The sequence below is a fragment of the Sminthopsis crassicaudata genome, chromosome 3, assembly GCF_048593235.1.
Source record: "Sminthopsis crassicaudata isolate SCR6 chromosome 3, ASM4859323v1, whole genome shotgun sequence".
NCBI classification, from domain to species: Eukaryota; Metazoa; Chordata; class Mammalia; order Dasyuromorphia; family Dasyuridae; genus Sminthopsis; species Sminthopsis crassicaudata.
Window position 1 is genome coordinate 419,393,307 of NC_133619.1, and position 22,801 is coordinate 419,416,107.

Below are 22,801 nucleotides of genomic sequence, written 5' to 3' on the forward strand. Positions count from 1 at the left end.
TGAATTGGGCTTGCAACTTTAAAAGCTAGAAAAAGACCAAATTAAAACCCCCCAACCAAATACTAAACTTGAAATTCTAAAATTAAAATGAGAAATTAATAATAATGAAAGTAAAAGTACTATTGAACTAATAAATAAAACCAAGAGTTGGTTTTATTAAAAAACCAATAAAATACATAAACCTTTGGTAAATCTGATTAGAAAAAGGAGAGAAGAAAATCAAATTGCTAGTCTTAAAAATGAAAAGGGGGAACTGTCCATCAATGAGGAGGAAATTAGAGAAATAATAAGGAGTTACTTTGCCCAACTTTATGCCAATAAATTTGATAACCTAAATGAAATGGATGACTACATCCAAAAATATAAGCTTTCCAGATTAACAGAGGAGGAATTAAATTGTTTAAATAGTCCCATTTCAGAAAAAGAAAGAGAACAAGCTATTAATCAATTCCCTAAGAAAAAATCTCCAGGACCAGATGGATTTACAGGTGAATTCTACCAAACATTCAAAGAACAATTAGCTCCAATGTTATATAAACTATTTGAAAAAAAATAGGGAATGAAGGAGTCCTAGCAAATTCCTTTTATGACACAGACATGGTACTGATACCCAAACCAAGTAGGTTAAAAATGGAGAAAGAAAACTATAGAACAATCTCCCCAATGAATATTGATGCTAAAATCTTAAATAAAATATTAGCAAAAAGATTACAGAAAATCATCCCCAGGATAATACATCATGATCAAGTAGGATTTATACCAGGAATGCAGGGTTGGTTCAATATTAAGAAAACTATCAATATAATTGGCCATATTAATAACCAAACTAACAAAAACCATATGATCATCTCAATAGATGCAGAAAAAGCATTTGATAAAATCCAACATCCATTTCTATTAAAAACACTTGAGAGTATAGGAATAAATGGACTTTTCCTTAAAATAATCAGTAGCATTTATTTTAAATCATCAATAAGCATCATAAGTATTTGGGAAAGATTGTAACCATTTCTATTAAGATCAGGGGTGAAACAAGGTTGTCCACTATCACCATTACTATTCAATATTGTATTAGAAATGTTAGCTTTGGCAATAAGAGTGGAGAAAGAGATTAAAGAAATTAGAGTGGGTAATGAGGAAATCAAATTATCACTCTTTTCTAATGATATGATGGTATATTTAGAGAACCCCAAAGATTCTACTAAAAAAACTATTAGAAATAATCCACACCTTTAGCAAAATTGCAGGATATAAAATAAACCTACATAAATCATCAGCATTCTTATATGTCACTAACAAAATCCAATAGTTAGAGTTACAAAGAGAAATTCCATTTAAAGTAACTACCAATAGTATAAAATGTTTAGGAATCTATCTGCCAAGGGAAAATCAGAAACTATATGAGCAAAACTACAAAACACTTTCCATACAAATTAAGTCTGATCTAACCAATTGGAAAAATATTAAATGCTCTTGGATAGGGCCAGAAAATATAATAAAAATAATACTACCTAAACTAATTTAAACTATTTAGCGTTATACCAATCAGAATCCCAAAAAACTATTTTAATGACCTAGAAAAAATAACAACAAAGTTCATATGGAAAAACAAAAGGTCAAGAATTTCAAGGGAATTAATGATAAAAAAAAAAAAAAAATCAAATGAAGTTGGCCTAGCTGTATCACATTAAAATTATATTATAAAGTAGCAATTACCAAAACCATTTGGTATTGGATAAGAAATAGACTAGTTGATCTGTGGAATAAGTTAGGTCCAAAGGACAAAATAATCAATAATTCTAATAATCTAGTGTTTGACAAACCCAAAGACCCCAGCCTTTGGGATAAGAACTCAGTGTTTGACAAAAATTGCTGGGAAAATCGGAAATTAATATGGCAGAAATGAGGCATTGACCCACACTTAACACAGTATACCAAGGTCAGGTCAAAATGGGTTCATGACCTAGGAATAAAGAATGAGATGATAAATAAATTAAAGGAACATAGGATAGTTTACCTCTCAGACCTGTGGAAGAGGAATGAATTTATGTCCAAAGAAGAACTAGAGGTCATTATTGATCACAAAGTAGAAAACTTTGATTATATCAAATAGAAAAGTTTTTGTACAAACAAAACTAATGCAGATAAGATTAGAAGGAAAACAATAAACTGGGAAAACATTTTTACAGTCAAAGGTTCTGATAAAGGCCTCATTTCTAAAATATATAGAGAATTGACTCTAATTTATAAGAAATCAAGCCAATCTCCAATTGATAAATGGTCAAAGGATATGAACAGACAATTCTCAGATGAAGAAATTGAAACTATTTCTAATCATATGAAAAGATGCTCCAAGTCATTATTAATCAGAGAAATGCAAATTAAGACAGCTCTGAGATACCACTACACACCTGGCAGATTGGCTAGAATGACAGGGAAAAGTAATGCAGAATGTTGGAGGGGATGTGGGAAAACAGGGACACTGATAAATTGTTGGTGGAATTGCAAATACATCCAACCATTCTGGAGGGCAATTTGGAAGTATTCTCAAAAAGTTATCAAACTGTGCATAGCCTTTGACCCAGCAGTGTTGCTACTAGGCTTGTATCCCAAAGAGATCTTAAAGAAGGGAAAGGGGCCTGTATGTGCAAGAATGTTTGTGGCAACCCTCTTTGTGGTGGCCAGAAAATGGAAACTAAGTGAATGCCCATCAATTGGAGAATGGCTGAATAAATTGTGGTATGTGAATATTATGGAATATTATTGTTCTGTAAGAAATGACCAACAGGATGATTTCAGAAAGGCCTGGAGAGACTTACATGAACTGATGCTGAGTGAAATGAGCAGGACCAGGAGATTGGTGTATACTGCAACAACAATACTATATGATGATCAATTCTGATGGATGTGGCCATTTTCAACAATGAGATGAACCAAATCATTTCCAATAGAGCAGTAATGAACTGAACCAGCTACACCCAGCAAAAGAACTCTAGGAGATGATTATGAACCATTACATAGAATTCCCAATCCCTCTAATTTTGTCTGCCTGCATTTTGGATTTCCTTCACAGGCTAATTGTACATTATTTCAAAGTCTGATTCTTTTTGTACAGCAAAGCAACTGTTTGGACATGTTGTATACATATATTGTATTTAATTTATACTCTATCATATTTAACATGTATTGGTCAACCTGCCATGGGGGGGGGAGGAGGGGAAAAATTAGAACAAAAGACTTGGCAATTGTTCATGTAAAATTACCCATTCATATATCTAGTAAATAAAAACATTAAAATAAAAAAAATCATAATAATTAAAAATTTCACTAAAGAGAACAACAACAATTAGACAAATACTCCAAATAGTGGCCAAAATAGTAGTTAAGAGGAAATTTTATACATATCAACAAAATAGAGAAAAAACAAGCCAATGAATTGGATAGGCAACTAAAAAAATAGAAAAAAAAAATTAAAAATCTAAAATGAAACATTTTACCAGAAACCCTGAAATTTAAAGGAGAGACTTATAAAATTAAAAGGAAATTATTGAACTAAAAAATAAATTGAGGCACTGATTTTATGAAAAATAAAACATAAACCACTGATTTATTTGATTTAAAAAAAGAAAGAAGAAAAACAAATTAAAGTACCAAAAAATGAAAAGGGTTGATGAAGGTGAAATTAAACCAATTTTTAGGAGATTTTTGCCCAAGTGTACACCAATAAATCTGACAATCTAAGTGAAATGGATGAATATTTGAAAAAGTATAATTTGTCCAAATTAACAGAAGAAATAGCATCATATTCTAATATATGAGAGGTTTCAACAAACTTGTGGGTTCAAAACTGGAAGCAGAAAAAAAAAAGTTTTTTTTTTAATTTAAAAAATAAAAAGCATTAGCTTAAAAAATTTTTAAAACACATTTCTCAGAAGCCACAAAGCCACAAACAGTTTTGTTTTTTCCTAATGAACCTAAATCTACCTATGAATTATCTTGAGCTCCTTTCTCTATGGCAAACATTTCTTTCTTTCTGTATTTCTTCCTTATTTTAATTCCAATGTTTTTCAAGACAACTTTCACACTCTTAAGTTTAAGGGAAGGGAAACATAACTTTCACAAGACATTTTATTCCATGGACTTTTGCAAATGTATGTTTCCTATTGTATTTTTGTGCTTGGTCTCATTTTCAGTGGAATCAGACTTAGCTGGAATTGCTGATTTGCTCAGTTGATTTTTAGCATTGTCTCCTAAGTAGATGATTGGCTTTTGGCAACATACTTGGTAAGTTGACTGTGAAATATTAGGGACAGAAATGCAAATTTACTTTGGTACTGTGGTGTAGATAAACTCTCCAGTCTTATGCAGAGCATTCTGATATGGAACTGCCCTTTGCTAGTTTTTTCAGGGACAACAAATAATGTTGGTATATGTAAGTCCTTCTTACCCTCTTCTCATGGTCTTAGGAGTAAAGCCTCAAGATTTGAAAACCATGTGATAAAGAAATCCGTATTTAGAACTTAAACTTCTGAATGAGTGTTCAGCATTTCCAATTGTCTTGAGAAGTGGTCTATGGGCTTTCTTGTGTGAGTCTCTTAACTGTAAATACATACAGTTATTAGATAACTAACTCTTTACTTTCTATATCCTCTTTGAAATGAAACAATAAACATTAATTGGGGGGGGGGCAGAAGGGAAAAGGGGGAAAGGAGAGAATGAACAAGCCATAATTGAATTCAAATAAAAATCCCCAGGACCAGATGGATTTACAAATGAATTCTACCAAACATTTAATGTAAAAAAAATAAATAAATAAATAAGTAAATAAATTAATTAATTAATCAGGTACAGCAAAAACAAAAAAACAAGAAACTATAGACTTATTTCCCTAACAAATATTGATGCAAAAATTTTCAATAAAATACTAGTAAAAATTAACAGGAAGATTGAAAAATTTCCTTTTGCCTTCAGTCTTTCCTATTTTTCCCAACGGTTCATATCTTTCATTATGTGGCCAAAGTATCTAAGCCTCCACTTCACTATTTAACCTTATAGTGAATAGCCTCAATTAATTTCTTGAAGTATTCATTGATTTGATCTTCTTGCTGTTCAAGGTACTATCAAAAGCTTCTCCAGCACAATTCAAAAATGTCCATTCTATAGCATTCAGCTTTTCTCAAACTCCAATTCGCACAGCCATATGCTATTGTTGGGAAAAAGCATATCTCTGACTATATAGACCTTTGTCAGCAAGGTGATAGCTCTACTTTTAAATATGTTATCCAGATTTGCCACAGATTTCTTTCCAAGGATCAAGTGGTTTTTTTCATTTCATGGTTGCAGTCACTATCTGCAGTGATCTTTGATCCCGAGAATATAAAATCTAACAGTGCTTCCATTTTTTCCCCCTCCATTTGCCAGGAAATGATTAGATTAGTCGCACATCTTAGTTATCTAATGTTAAGCTTCAAACTAGCTTTTATACTGTCCTCTTTCACCCTCACACTTCTTAATTCCTCTTCACTTTCTGCCACCAGAGAAATATTGTCTGTATATGTGAAATTGCTGATAGTTCTCCTGCCAGCTTTTGATTCACTCAGCCTGGCATTTCTCATGATGTGCTACTTATATAAATTGGATAAATAGGGTGACAATATACATCTTTGTTGTTCTCCTTTTCCAATCTTAAATGAATCTGTTATTCCAAATTCAGTTCAAATTATTGTTTCTTGATGTGCATACAATCTTCTTAGATCATTTTTATCTGGTATCCTGATCTCTTTAAGCACTTGCCACATTTTGTTGTGATATACAGTCAAAGACTTAAGTGTAGTTAATGAAGCAGAGGCAGATGGTTTTTTAGAACTTCCCCGCTTTCTCCATAATTGGGGGAATTAAGTCTCTAATTCCTCTGCCTCTTCAAAAACCAGAGTACTCTTATAACAATTCTCAGTTTACATATTGCTGAAACCTAGGTTGAAGAATCTGAAGCATAACTTGATGGCATATATAATGAGTGGAATTGTTCAATAATTAAATATTCCTTGGAGCTGCCCTTCTTTAGTATTGGAAAGTAAACTGATATTTTTCAGTCCAGTGGTCACTGTTGAATTTTTCAAATTTGGTAGGATACTATGCTCAATGTTTTAACAGCATCATCTTTTAGGGTTTTTAAATAACGCAGATAGAATTCTATCACCTCTCCTCGCCTTATTGTTAGCAATACTTCCTAAAGCTTACTTGACTTCATTTTCCAGGAAGTTTGGTTCTAGATCAGTAACTATACCATAATGGTGATGTTAAGATCTTTCTTGTATAGTTCTTGTGTGTGCTTTTTATCTATTTCTTCTGCTTTTGTTAAATATCTACCATTGTTTTTCATCATGATCATTTTTACATGAAACTTTTCCTTGGTATCTCTAATTTTCTTGATGAGACCTTTTGCTTTCCTATTCTATTGTTTTCTTCTATTTTTACTCATTTACAAAAGCCTTATTATCTCTCCTTTGCTATTCTCTGGAATTCTGAATTTAGTTGAATATATCTTTCCCTTTCTTCTTTCCCTTTCCCTTTTCTTCTTTCCTCAACTATTTGTAAAGCTTCATCAGTCATTTTGCTTTTTTGCTTTTCTTTTTCTTTGGAATTTTTTTTTGGGGGGGTTACTGATTCTTGTACACTATTGCAAAGCTCGGGTCATAGTTCTTCAAGCAGTCTACCTATCAGATTTAATCCTTAAACCCATTTATCACCTCCACTTCATATTCATAAAGAATGTTAGTTAGGTCATACCTATATGGCCTAGTGGTTTTCTTTCATTTCTTCAATTTTAGTCTAAATTTGCAATAAGACAATCATGATTTGAGTTTAACTGACTCTATAAAACTCTTCCATCTTTGGTTGCAAAATGTATATTCAAACATTTATCATTTATATATTTACTCCCTGGTGATATCCATATGTAGAGTTGCCTTTTGGATTACTAAAAAAAAAAAAAAAAAAAAATGCTATAACTAGCAAGTTGTCTTGAGAAACCTCCATTAGTCATTGTTCCTGATTACTTTTGTACAACAAACTTAAAAAAAAAAAAAAAAAGAATAGCACACCAAAAAAAAAAAAAATTGTACTGCAAGCCAAAATTACCTGTTATTCCAATTATCTATTTTAGCATTCCATTTCGCCATGATGAAGTAAGAATTTATTTTGTTGTTATTTCTAGATGTTTAGGTCTTCAGAGAACTGATAAAACATTGGCTTCTTAAGCATCAATTCACAAATTTGGATTGCTGCAATGCTAAATTATTTGCCTTGGATTAGAAGAGCTATTATTCAGTCATTTTGAGATTATAATCCAGTAATACCAATAAGTAATATTCATCACAAACCATCAGTAAGCATTATCTGTAATGGGGATAAACAAGAAGCTTTTCCTGTAAGATGAGGAATGAAGCAAGGATTACCATTAACTCTATTATTCAAAAATATTTTAGAAATACAATACACATCAGAATAAATGACCACAGAAAATCTAGTTTTTGACAAACCTAAAGAGACAAGATTTTGGAATAAGCATTTACAGTTTTCCTTGCAATTTCTGTTAAATAGTAAAGGAGTTTGGCACAAATTAGGTATAGATCAATGTCTCACACCAAATACCTAGGTAAAGTAAAATAGATATGATTCAGTGATAAAAGGTGATATAAGCAAATGAGGAAAACATGAAATTTTACCTGTCTGACTTATAAATAAGGGAAAATTTTATGACTGAAGAAAAAATAAAGAGTATTATGGGATAAAAACTGGATAATTCTGATAACATCAAGTTAAAAAAGGTTTCACAAACAAAGCCAATGCAAACACAATTAGAAGGAAAGAAGGAAACTGGGGAACAAATTTACAGCAAATTTCTCTGATAAAGGCTTTATTTCTCAAATATTTAGAGAACTGAGTCAAATTGAAGAGAAGGTGTCATTCCTTAATTGATAAATAGCCAAAAGATATGAACAGGAAATTTTCAGAGGAAAAAATGCTCTAACTCACTACTGATTAGAAAAATCCAAATTAAAGTAACTCTAAAGTACTAATAAGACTGATTAATATGACACAAAAGGAAACAACAAATGTTGGAGGTAATTTGGGAAAACTGAGACACTAAAGAATTTTTAGTGAAGTTATGAACTAATCCAACCAGTCTAGAGAACAATTAGAACTATGTCCTAAGAACTTTAAGACTGCATGCTCTTTGACCCAGCAATACCATACATATACATAGATATAAATACAGATATAGATATAGATATAGATAATTGTGCACTCAATATCTAAGGCTGAGATGCAAGATGCAAGAATGTGAATTGACTGGATGCCACTTTGACCTGATAATTAACTCCAAGAAAATAGTGATTCTCTCTGGCCAGCATTAACAACATCCACATGTGGAATCACTGGTAATAGCAAATGGAGAAATTATGAATTCTATGCATAAGTACTTTTATCTTGGCAATATTCTTGCCAGGGTTGTCCACATACCTGATGAAATTGACATATGCACTGTCAGAGCTCGCTCAGTGTTTAGGAAGCTCGATAGGAAAGTGTGGGAGAGAAGAGTTATTCCCTGCCTCCTGTAGTGAAGGTCTACAAAGCCACTCTGCTGACCTCATTGTTTTATGCCCATGAAACCTTTTCAGTATATCAACCCCATGCCAGGAAACTGAATCACTTCCATTTGAATTATCTTAGGAAGATTCTGAAAATCACCTGGCAAGGCAAACTGTCAGGCATTCAAACTCTACTACTGAGAGCACAACTCCAATGGGTTGGACATGTTTATTCAAATGTCAAACATAGGTTTGTCTAAAAGACTACTTTATGGAGAACTCACACAAAGCAAGTGCTCATACTGAAGTCAGAAGAATTAATACAAGGGCACTTTCAAGGTCTCTCTGAAGAACACTGGTATTGATTGGGAGACATGTTTTATGGGCAAAACAGAATTGTAGTAACTCAAAAGAAAAAAGAGATGCTTATATTTACAGATATCTCTACTCCAAAGGTTCATATGGGCAATTTGTACCTGGCCTGTAATAGAACCTTCTGGGTTTGAATTAGTTTAATTAACCATTGTAGTGCATAATGTACCTTGATTTGGAAATAGTGCTATCATTTTGGCCCTCTTTAAACACAAAGAAAAACAGCAACCAACTATGACTAAGTCTGTATCTCAAAGAGATGAAAGGAAAAGGACCTGTTTGTACAAAAATATTTATAGCGGCTCTTTTTGTATTATTTCCAGTGGCAAAGAATTGGAAACTGAGACAATGATCATCCACTAGAGAACGACTCAAAAAATTATTTTATATGATTGTGATAGAATACTATTATGCTTTAAGAAATGATGATCAGAATGCTTTTAGAAAAACTTGGGAAGATTTACATGAACTGAGCAAAGTGAAATGAGCAGAACCAGAATATTGGAACTGCAACAGAAATATTGTTCAATGAAAAGCTGTGAATGACAGCTATTCTCTCTCTTTTTAAAATTTTACTTTATATTTAGTACTACATTTCTTTATGAGTCATGTTGAAAGAAAAAAATCCGAACAAAAGGTAAAAACCACAGAAGAGAAAAAGAACCATAAAAAAGAAATGATAGCATGTGTTGATTTACATTCAACCTCTATAATTTTTACTATGCTTTTTCTGGATGCAGATGTCATTCTTTCCAAAGTTTATTGGGATTGTTTTGGACCACTGAACCACAGAGAAGAACAAAATCTTTCCTAGATGATCACTGCACAATCTTGCTGTTTCTGTATATAACGTATTCTTGGTTTTGCTTGTTTCACTCAGCATTAGTTCATGTAAATCTTTCCAACCCTTTCCAAAATCAAGTTGTTCATCACTTTTCATAGAATATTCTATTACCTTCATCTACCATAACATATTCAGCCATTTCCCAATTGATGGGCATCTACTAATTTGCAACCACAGAAAGAACTACTACAAAAATTTTTGCACATGTGGGTCCTTTTCCCTCCTTTATGATTTCCTTGGTATATATATCCAGTTAATATGACACAAATCCAGTATTGGCACTGCTGGGTCAAAGATGACTTAGCTATTCTCAACAACACAATTGTAAGGGCCCTTTAAATGGGTGGACACAGTGCAATGGGAGATTGAGTGCCCCAGGAAGTAATATCTGTGGATATTAGGACTGCCCTGTAGGTGGGATCTTGGCCATATTGAGATAGCTTCGTAATGGGTGACTCTCGCTGATTGGCTGTGTGTGTGACCTCACAGGCCCTTTATAAGCCCACTGCTGACAGCAGTTGCTCTCTTTAACCTGGCTCCCTGAGCCAAGCGGATAGCCCAGAGAGGTAAGGAGTTTGGTAGTGAACACAAGGGTCTTCTGATCAGGTGTTCACTAGGGAACCAACAAGTCAGGGCATCAAGTCAGGGCATTATGTGAGTAGGTATAATAAAGACTTTTAAGATTATACGTGGCTGTTCTTGAGCGCGCTACCGGTTATTAAACTATAGATTCAAGAGATCGTGGCCAGAGACCTTTGAAGGCCTCAGAGGAGGCGAGCCGGGTAGAGTTGACACTGCAAAGGTCAGTGGTCAAAGGTACTCTGTTGGGCCTAGGGCAGACTAGTAATTGTAACTGCCAGGAGTGCATGTTACACACAATGATCCAAAACAATTCTGAAGGAATTGTTATAAAAAATGCTACCATTCTCCAGAAAAAGAATTGGTGGCATAAGAATATAAGTAGAAGCATAATTTTTAAGTTTTATTTTTCTTGGAAGTTTTTTCTTTTGCAACATGGCTAATATGGAAATGTTTACATGTATAATCAATATCAAATTCCAAGGAATGGGGAAGGAAGAGAATATGAAACTCAAAATTTAAAAGAAACATTTAGGGCAGCTAGATGGCACTAGATGGATAGAGTACCAGCCCGGAAGTCAGGAGGACTTGAGTTCAAATTTGACCTTAGACACTTAATACTTCTTAGCTGCAGTGGCCCTAGGCAAATTATTTAACCCCAATTGTCTCAGGGGGAAAAAAAGGAAGAAAAAAAAAAGAAAAAAAAGGAAAGAAAGAAAAATAAATGCTTTCTTTAAAAAAACAAAAACAAACAAAAAAAACTTTTGTATACAAGTAACTAAGAAAAAAAATTTAATTAAACTTAAAAAACAAGTATTTTTTAAGCATCGATTATGTATCTGGGCTAAGGCTAAGCATTAGGGCATGTTACATATAAAAATTCCTTATATGCAAGAATTGGCAAAAAGGTTTATCATCCAAGAAGTATATGATCAGAAAAAGAAATGGGTCAGTCATGTAGTGATACTGATGAAAAAAACAATGAAATGTTTAAGTGCCTCACCATACCTACAAACTTTTCTTAAAACTTTTAGGAAGCCTTTTGACATATTGGGTAAATCCTTAAACAAAGATTTAAAGTAGACTGTAGAAAAGAATAATGCCCATTGGAAAGAAGGCATAGATGGATAACAATTTGCACAATCAGGGAGTGGCTACATCAATGAAATTTCAACATGAATTAATAAATAAATAATTTTTATTAAGTTTTTATTTTGTATAGAGCTCTAGGAATGCAAATATAAAAATGAAATAGTCCTGGCCCTAAAGATTACTTTTTAAATAGATGCAGATCAACCTTGCATGTTCAATACCTTCCCACCTTTCCTCAGCTTCCTCTCCCCTCCAATTCAAAGATTGGGGTTAGAGCACCAAACTTTTCCCTAATCCTTATAAAGGTTTATAATAATATAAATAGTATGTAATATAACATATAATCTAATAATAAAGGGCAGGATTTGGTCTTTCAGCTTACTCTGTTTTCTATCTTCACTTCATGTTAACATGGGCAATCCCTTATGCACTACTCTCTTCCCTTTTCCAGCTTCCTTTTTTAATTTTTTCAGACAAGATTAACTGACTTTTTTTTTTTTTTAATTGAAGTGTTTATTTTCAAAACATATGCAGGGATAATTTTTCAACATTGATCCTTACAAAAACCTTGTGTTCTAATTTTTCCCACCCTTTCTCTCCACCCCTCCCCTGGTTGGCAAGAAATTCCATCTATGTTAAACATGGTAAAATATATAAATCAAAATGATTCAGGTCAGTTCCAATGATCCTCTGATGAAAGAGCCATTTACACCCAGTACTGTGGGAACATGGTATGGAGAATAACAGCATTTTCACTTCTTTTGTTGTTTGTTTGAATTTTATTTTCTTTCTCATTTTTCTTTCTTTTTGATCAGATTTTTCTTATGGAGCATGATAATTATATAAATATGTATGCAATTATCATTCCATTGTTGAGAAGAGCCACGTCCATCAGAATTGATCATCATATAATCTTGATGTTGCTGTGTATAATGATCTCCTGCTTCTGCTCATTTCACTTAGCATCAGTTCATGTAAGTCTCTCTAGGCCTCTCTGAAATCATCCTGCTGGAGCTCAATAATATCCCATAAAATTCATATACTATAATTTATTTAGCCATTCTCCAATTGATGGGCATCCATTCAATTTCCTGTTTCTTACCACTACAAAAAGGGCTGCCACAAACATTTTTGGCTTGAATTCCTATAAATTTGAGTCAATTCTCTATATATTTTAAAAATGAGGCCTTTATCAGAACCCTTGAATGTAAAAAATTTTCCCACTTTACTGCTTCCTGTATTGTCTTTTCTATATTAGTTTTGTTTGTATAAAAACTTTTTAATAAAAATTATCTTTTTTGTGTTCAATAATGAGCTCCAATCCTTCTTTGGTCACAAATTCCACAAAATATTTTATATTCTCCTAATTCGCTTCTAATATCACTCTTTATATCTAAATCATGAACCCATTTCAACTTTATCTTGGTATACAGTGTTAGGTGTGGGTCAATAGCTAGTTCTTACCATTCTAATTTCCAATTTTCCCAGAAGTTTTATCAAATAATGAGTTCTTATCCCAAAAGCTGGGGTCTTTGGATTGTCAATTATTAGATTACTATAGTCATTGACTATTTTTTTTTGTCCTGCGAACTTAACCTATTCCATTGACTGAGTACCTTATTTCTTAGCCAGTACCAAATGCTTTTGATGACCACTATTTTATAATATAGCTTAATGTCTAGCATGCCAACTTCAGAATTTTTTTTTTCATTAATTCCCTTGAAATTCTTGATCTTTTGTTCTTCCAGATGAACTTTTTTATTGTTTTTTCTAGTAAAATAGTTTCTTGGGATTTTGATTGGTATGGCACCACATTTTTATCATATTCGTGGAGCCTACCCATGAGACTTGATATTTTCCCAATTGATTAAATCTGACTTTATTTGTATGGAAAGTGTTTTGTAATTGTGTTCATATAGTTCCTGACTTTACCTTAGTAGATAAGACTTCCAAATATTTTATATTATCTACAGTTATTTTAAATGGAATTTCTCTTTTTATCTCTTGCTGCTGGATTTTGTTGGTAATACATAAAAATGCTGATGATTTATGTGGATTTATGTGATCTTATTGGGAATGGTTTCAGTTTGTCCCCATTATGATGCTTGCTGATGGTTTTAGATATATGCTACTGACTATTTTAAGGAAAACTCCATTTATTCCTATACTCTCTAGGGTTTTTTTTTTTTTTTTTTTTTAATAGGAATGGAGGTTGGATTTTATCAAATGATTTTTCTGCATCTATTGAGATAATCATATGATTTTTGTTAGTTTGGTTATTGATACAGTCAATAATGTCCAGCTTCCTTTTTTGTCTTTTCTTACCCCATTAGGTAGTAAACTCCTTCAAGGCTGAGTCTTTCGCCTCAATCTGTTTGACTTCTGTCCATATCGTCCAATGAATTCTCTAAACAGGCTCCCTCTAACATTTCTGGGACTTTGTTCATTTTTCAATATGAAACAGAAACCAGTGGAATATGGAAGATACTCCTAAGTTAGCTGTCATTCTTGCTATGATTATGGCCTTCCCAAACCCCATTCTTTTTGGGGAATACCATCCTCTGATGATATTCCTATATTGCAATTTGCTCACTTCCTCCACATTCCTTCTTGCCTTTTGTACAAATTTTAACATTAATTATTCAGAGATTATAGTATTTCAGAAATATAGCATTACTGCAAGTATATTTATGGATAGTATATACAGTCTAAATATTTGGCCCATCAATTTAAATATCTTGGACGGATACTAGGGATGAGCAATTAGCACTCCCTTTGGAAAAAATTTTCAGGGTTTTTAATGGTCTAAACTTCTTGAAAGGAATGATAAAAGAAATATGGATAAAAATACACTTTTTATGTTTGCTTATGGAGTGTATAGTAATAGCAGGTAGTTCTATTTGAAGAAATTATTAGTATCTGATAATCCTAGCCCTAAATAAGCATTATATTTGTTTTTCAGGAAAAGAAACTATTGTCCAAGAGCAAAGAATAACTCTTATTCAGGCCACTGGGGCTTTTATTTCTTTTTACTGAAATAATCATTTGATTAAAACAACATTTTTTTTTTTCAAGAGTCTGATTTGTTCTTAGGGCATAACTTACAAAATGAAAAAATTAGAAGAGAAACATACTTCTTAGACTGTAATTTAAATATGAGTAAAATGAGATCAAAGGAAGAAAAGTTATTTGTATTTCTGACTGCAATTAAGTTAACCAAAAAATATTGCCTCTATAATTATTGGATTTGATAATTCACAATTTAAAATACTGGCACCAAAAGATCCCACTAAGTACAGATTTGGGTGAATGTTAATTGATTTTTATTTCATAAAAGCTACTTACAATGAAATTGCTCATTATAAACTAGTTCTTACTGGTTTTTTGTTTAAATAATAATTTACATTTTTAAGAGCATGAAATAAAATGTTTATGAAAAATATCTCATCCCTGATGATTTGTGGCAGAAAATTACAGATATCAAATTTTTAAGAGTTAAAAAGTACATTTTGAAAGGCATCAAACATAATTGAAATAATTTGATAAATTTGAAAGGAAAAATTAGTAAAATGGGGAAGCTGACAGATCAAGATGATGTGCAAAAGGCCTTCAACAATTCAAACTAAGGTATCTGACCAGTTAGACAAGGAACTGTGTTTGGTCTCTTTCTTATCAGATCAACTTGTCTAACACATAGTCCATTTGGAAAGACAAACTAGTCTATATAAAATACCAGCTGTACCTGCCAAAAAGACATTTTTAAGGAAGTTCATGTGACAAATTTCAAGAAACCTTAATTAACAAACAAATCAAAACAAAAACAAAAACATTTATTTTCAGTCATTCTCTCTAAGTGAGAACTTGGGACTGAGATAATACTACCAGATCATTTCCATCAGGCCAATTCAAGCTATTTCAAGGTAAGGGTTAAAGTTTTCACAAGTGTGAGTCTGGAGAAGTGACCTAGGGCCATCACATTATTTCTAGGTGTTCCTTTAAGCAAAACTCTGTTAATTAAGTTCCTGCTGTGAACAGAGTAAGGTGCTAGAGGTTTAGAGGAGATATTTACTTTATACCCTGCTCATAATCCTACTTCTTCTGAATTAGAGCTCAGTGCCCTACAAGAATTAAACCATTACCTTCAAACCTGGAATTATTATTGTCCTTGTGGATGAATGTTTCCCACTAATTTTTAACCAGTTTCCAGTTATGCTTCACTTTATACCACTCTCTTACCTGCTACCTTGTCACTATACTCTCTCAATAACACATTGCACTCTATGAAACCAAACCTTTTTTAGACGTGGAGTCTTTACTGTTCTTTATGATTAGTTCCTCATATCTTGTAATACCATTATACCTTGTCAGACTCAGTCATACTTTATTTTACAATCCAAACATCTAATTACCCGAGCATGATTAGATTGTCAACTTCTTGAGAACAAGGACTATCTTCTGCCTTTCTTTGTATCCACAGAATTTATCATACTGCCTGGCACATAGTAGGTGCTTAATAAATCCTTATTGACCGAATGACTGAGGTGTGTACCATAATTTTTATTTCCTGATTTTCATATATGGAATCATACTTTAAAGGTTGCAAAGGTTATAGATACAAAACACCCCTTCTTGCTTGAAGCGGGTTGTGGTCCCTTTAAGAAACTGTATTTCCTATTGATCTTTGATTCCTTTCAGATTCCCAGCCCCTCCTGGATGAAGTATATCAGTCCAAGATGCTAGGGCCTTTGATTCACAAATCCTCATCAAAAGCACCCCTTTGAATTCCAATAGGAGATCTGGGTTTGTCCTAGCCCTCACTGGATCTGAGCGAACTTGGGCTTTCCCAGCACCCACTGGTTCTGATCTGTTCTGGTTGTCCCAGCCCCATTCTGACTTGCTTGGGCCACCCAACTCGGGCTTCCCAACCCCCACCAAGAAAATCAATATAATAAACTTCCATCAATTAAGTTCTTTGCAGATGGTCCTCGGTGGCTTACTCAGCTGCCAGGACTTTCTGTCCACTGAGAACTGCATTCTCAGTGCAAAACTCCATTTTCCATAGATCTGCCGGCTGGAATAATATTCTTTTCCAGTGTTATCCTCTCCTTATCCTCACCTATTTCACTAACCAGACTTTATGCCTCTCTGTCAGGATTTCTAAATTTATTTCCAATTCCTATAATAAACCTTTTATCAATCTAGGTTTTCAGGTCTGTAAATTCCTTTACAGAGAACCTCTGCGCCACCAGAAGAGAGTCCCCAAAACTCTCTACTCTTGTGCTGAACCCCAAGGGGTTGCAGGGGAACTATACATCTCCATTTGGTTAAATTCAATAAACATTTATAAAGGGCCTATACTAAATGTACAGATATAAACTTATTCCAAATAGTTTTTATTTCATAAAAACATTCAATCAAATCAGTACTCAGTGGGATCTTTTGGCTCTAATATTTTTAATGGATAATTATCAAATCCTATTAACTAAAGAGCAGCATTTTTTGGTTAACTTTAATTATGATCTTAAATACAAATGTTTTTCCTCCTCATTTTATTCATATTTAAACTGCAATCTTATAGTACATTTTTTCCCAGTCATATTTTTCTTTGCCTAAACTATGCTTTAAGAACAAATCAGACTGTTTCAGTAAAACAATTATAAGTTCTGATTCCCTAAATAAGTGAATTTTGCTTCAGAAGTTATTCTTTGCTCTCAGACTGTAATTTATTTCTTTTACAATAAGGCAAATATAATACTTATTTAGAGCCAGACTTATCAGATGCAAATGTCTGCAAATAGCAATCAATTTACAGGAAAATAATTTGCTATTACTATACACTCCATAAACAAACATATGAATTATATTTTTATCCATATTTCTTTTATTATTCATTTCAAGAAGTTTGGAATCATTAAAAATCCTGAAAATTTTCCCAAAGGCAGTCCTGCTTGCTCATCCATACTGTCTGTCCAAGATATTTAAATTGATGGACTAGAATTTTTTTAAATTAATTAATTCTTTTTTTTAATTTTTACAAAAATGTTATGCATAGATAATTTTCCAGCATTGACAGTTGCAAAACCTTTTGTTTAAACTTTTCCCCTCCTTCCCCTCACCCCTTCCCCTAGATAGCAGGTTGACCAATATATGTTAAATATGTTAAAGTATAAGTTAAATACAATATATGTATATATTGGACCAGATATTTAGACTGCATATTCTATTCATAAATATACTTTGCAGTGATGCTGTATTTCTGAAATACTATAATCTCTGAAGAATTAACATTGCAGTTTGTCCAAAAGGCACGAGACAGACATGTGCAGGGAATAAACAGATTGCAATATATTATTAGTTATATACTGTGGATAAGGATATAATCAGAGAATGGTATGACCCAAAAAGGATGTTGAAAGGGCCTAACCATATAACAAGAGTAACAGATTAATCAGAGCATCCTCCATATTCCACTGGTTTCTGTTCCATATTTAAAAATGAACAAAGGTCCCAAACATACTGGGGGGAGCCTTTTTTGGAAAATTCACTGGAGGGTATATACAGAAGTCATAGGTTGAGATGGCTGTGATCTGAACTGATGGAAAGTGTACTATCATTAGAGATCAAAAAGTGACTGAGGTAGAACAAGGTTATTTTATTGAGAGAAAGCCCAGTTTGAACACCATTTAATTAAAGTAGTAGTCTGGATTACAAATGTGAATGTTTTGAATATGTAATGCTTTCTCCATTTCCCTTCTAATACCCTTAAAGCGATTTGTTAAAATAATCCTTTTCATAAATAGATCTGATAATGTTGTTATGGTATTAAAAATCTTGAAAGACTTACTATTGTCCATTAAATGAATTCAAATTCCTTTGTCTAGATTCACTGTAACACTATTCTATCATTAAAGTCTTACATAGGTGAAACTGATTATGATCAATAGCCTTTGGCCAATTTGTGAATTCCTCAAATCACAGTCAGGAGATTATAGGGTGTGGATCTTTACAGCCTCAGTTAGGAAGACAGTATGCACCCTGAAAACTTTTTGCAATAAAAAGGAACTTCTTTAATTTATTTCCAAAAGACAATTAGAAACAAAACCAATTATATCCCTTCTCTTTTCAAAATGTCACCTTGTGACTTGTAAAATGCTGTTGTGAAATTAAAATGGTGACTTGAAGGAGAAACACAAAGTCAACTAGCCTGTGATTCATAGGCTTTAAATACCTTCTTCCTCAAGTTTCTGAGAATAGTTCAAAGATCAGAGTTCTCAAGAATGCCCCAAATACAATGGTGAAATGATAAGAATCCTTAGGGGATAATGGCAGTAGTAGACATATACTTAGAGACTGCCTGAGAGAAAGGTTTCTAAAAGTGGACTTTCCCAATTGTGGGGGTTGTTGAGTCTAAGATAAGACCAAAATAGACCTTTCACAGTATTAATTATTTTGCATTGTATGCATTATTTTTGAATTGTGATTATGTATCATATCTCCCTAGTAGACTCTAGGAGAGCAAATGTGTCTATATAATAAATCAACTTGCACACCTACCATTGTAATCAGCCAACAACAGGTGCTTCTAGGCTGAATGGAATTGTTTTGTTTCCCAGAAATACAAACAGAAGGACAAAGAAGCTACAGAAATAACCTTCGAAAATTTGCATACACCTATGTTATTGTTGTTCAGTCATTTCAGTCTCCTCCTATTCTTCTTTATCTTTTTTTTTTTTTAATTATCTTGATGTGATAGATGGATCCCAGAATGGGGTAACAAAACAATTCATTTTTCACAGAGACCTAGTATTCTGAAAGTAATTAACAAAGTTGCTTAACAAGTGGGTTCAACCAATCAGAAATGAGTCCATGTATTCTTTTTAACCAATCTTACCACATTACCTGATTAGGCTCAAACTAGTTGGGTTCTATGACCTGCCAAAGGTAATTGGGAAAGAGTCGGTTTCATAGACTAATTGTATATTAACCAAGACTGCCCCTTTGGAGTTTTCACCTCTGAACATGGAATGAATGACAAGGGAGGGGGAAATATCTAAAAAAACAGGAAGGGGAGAGGGAGATGCTGTTAGCAGATCTTAACTAATCAGGAACAAGTGGGAGGAGACTAGATGGTACATGGGAGGGGTCTGATTAATAAAACCACCTTCTTGCTCCTGAATTAGGGTGAACCTCCAACATAAGGAAGCATCTCTTCCTGAAGGAATGTAGTCACTTATTCCTGAGATTTTTCATCATTTTAGGAATCTAGAACCCCTTACAATTCATCATATTGACAAAGATACTGGAGTGGTTTGCCATTTCATTCTCTAGCTTTCCATTTTTTTATTCCCAATGACACTATATTCAATATCAGAATGTTTTAGTAGTTTTCCTCTAACTTTTTGTGCCTTCAGTTTTCCAAGCCTACAAATACTTAACTATGTCACTTATATCCAGCTCATCCTCCTAGTCTGAGTTCAAATGGTTTCAGTGACTACCAAGATCATTTCAGATAACAAATTGCTTCTCCCTCTTATTTATGTTCATTTTTTATTTTACATACTATAATGCAAAGGGAAGGACTTTTAACTTTTTCATCTCCATAAGATCACTCAGCACCATCAAAAAATGTTTGTTAAATGAATGTACTTTTAACAAACATTCAAGAATATTGTAAATTTAGTGTCCATCTCATTGTAACTTAAAGTTACTTCCATGGATAGCACACATAAATAAGAGTAGAATAAACAAAATTTATGTGTAGAACTAAAAATGACTTCAATTATAATTTGAATCTCAAAATCTTATCTGTAGAAATATATGTTTGAATGGAAAAAATATGCAATATAATATCCCTAATTTAATGAAATTCTTGTCATGTAAAGTGAATTCCAGAAGTAATGGTTCCTCATAATTAAGTAGCTTTAAAACAAAAATAGGAAAAAAATTTATAATTCTTACCTGAGTATGCAAAATTCAATTGGATATGATATACTAGATGTTATATAGATTATATCACATTTGATAGCAGCATTTTCCCAGTGTTGTACTCTCTTGTATTTTTCATACAATATCGCATGTGACTATAAAATAAAAATGAAATATGCATATAATAGCTTTTACTCAATAGCTATCAGAAAAAAAATTCTATTTGGATAAATTTTTAATTAAAAAATACACATAGCAAAGATACAAATGAATGTACAAGTGTACAAATGAACAAATGAAATGTTATAAGCAAGCCAATATTTAATGAGAAAATATACTTATAAATTAAATTCAAATTTTATAATCATAAGCTTTTCAAATCATTTTTGTCAGAACAACTTCTGTGAAGTTATAAGGCTGCCTGGTTAATAATTACATCAATTCACAACTCCCTCTCTTATTACCACTGAAAAGTGTATTTTTGTTATGTGGAAATAAGAATAACAATTCATTTTTATTGTTTGAAAAGGGCTTTCAAATTAAATAACATACATAAGGTTTGGAAAGCCTTAAAATACCATGTAAATACAGGCTATCATTATTGTTAATCAAACACATCAGCAGTATCTTGACCCTGTATGCATTTGGATGAATGCTTTACCCCCACCACCACCACCACCTGAAATAGGTAGTGAAATCATTATTATTCTCATTTAACATATGGAAAACAAAACAAAACAAAAAAAAAAAAAAAAAGATAGACTACTAAACTGGTAAACATCAGAGCTGAAATTCCAACCAAATATAGTGCTCTTTCTACAATCTTTCTTGCTTTCCCAGTGATAATTCAATCTCACTCTATTCTCTCAGCTCTACAGTTATCATCAGTACCAGCATTACCCTTCATGATAAAGCTGACTTATTTACTAGCTAAGTTCAGAAAGTCTCCCTGATGACTGACAGGGATAATCAGAAATTCAAAGACCACTGATAACTACATAAATGTAATAGGATTATAGTTTCTATTCCTCTTAAAACTGCTATGTGAGGTGTTTAGGATGTTTAATCCCCTGGTAACTAGGCCAGAACTATATCCGAGACAACTATGATTTTGAAGTTTTATTTTTATTTCTAAAGAAAAGAGAGCAATATAAGTCGTTCCAGGAAGTAATACAAAGAGAGAAATCATCTTACTCTCTGTTTAAGTCTTGTTCCACCAAAGCTTGATCACTTGAAGTAATTCAAATGAAACTGCAATAAAGTCAAATTTTTCTCAGGATTGGTGGCAGAACATTTTCTTTCAATGCCAGTGGAAGAGAAAAAGCCACCAACATTTAATCAATTATTTCCTTATTAAGCACCTACAGTATACCAGATATTGTGTTAGGTGCTGAGAAAGAAAAAACAAAACAAACAAACAAAAACACACACAATAGTCCTTTCCCTTAAAGAATTTTTTAAAAGTTCTCTTAAGACAATTTCCTTTTACTCTCTAAAGAGCTTGTACATAAATCAAGGTAAATTTTATTTTATATATATACTTATTTCCCCTCCCCCCCCCCGAAGCTGGGGTTAAGAGACTTGCCCAGGGTCACACAGCTAGGAAGTGTTAAGTGTTTGAGGCCACATTTGAACTCGGGTCCTCCTGAATTCAAGGCTGGTGCTCTATCCACTGTGCCACCTAGCTGCCCCCTCAAGGTAAAATTTAAATAAAATAAAGCAATAAAAGTTTTCCAAGTTTTCCAATGCTAAAAAAAAAAAAAAAAAAAAATTACCTAAAAACTTACCAAGAATTTTCTGGGCTGGTATAATAGGAATACAAGATAAGAGTATGTGGTAGCAACAATCAAGAGTCTGAGTATGAATGCAGGAAAAAGTTCTCACAAGCAAGGGGTAGTCCCTTTCCCCTTTCCCTTTCCAACCCCTAGGCTCCTTTTTCCACAGTCTGGGGTTTCTAAAATAAGGTTTCTAAAAATGTGAGATAAAAAAAGCCTGAGGCTATCGAATGGTAACTGGGAAGTTTACCACTTAATCCTGTCCCTTCCCCCAAGGAGTTTCCATTCTAGAAAGGAAAGATAACAATAGAAAACTGAGGGGCAAAGAACAAAAGATTCTTTACAAATCTCAGGTCATCAGTACCAATTACAAAAAACCCAGTCCCAGTCTCTAAGGTGCTTATATTCCTTTTTGGGAAGATAACCCCCCAACCTCCACTACCACCATCACCCTCTTTGTCCCAGTGGGTTTCAACCCTCTAATTCCCATTTCTCCAATTCAACCTTCATCAATGTGGAAATCAAACAAATGCCTTTCCATTTCTCACAAAAGGTTTAAGAAGAGTTTTCTCCATTTACAGAAGTGGAGAGAAGATTAAATGCAAAAAATACTCAAAACA

General features: G+C 33.0%; 1 protein-coding gene across 9 annotated transcripts in view; it reads right to left on the bottom strand.

The window, feature by feature from the left end:
* The window catches only part of GULP1 (GULP PTB domain containing engulfment adaptor 1), a 450,623-nt gene that overhangs the window by 239,906 nt on the left and 187,916 nt on the right, over positions 1-22,801 (bottom strand). For 8 of the 9 annotated variants that reach the window (XM_074302905.1, XM_074302894.1, XM_074302906.1 and 5 more), the window contains one exon: positions 20,440-20,561. The exons of the other annotated variant lie outside the window; for it this stretch is intronic. The gene's annotated coding sequence lies outside the window, so the exon portion shown is untranslated. The remainder of the gene's footprint in view (positions 1-20,439; positions 20,562-22,801) is intronic. 9 annotated transcript variants of the gene reach the window in all.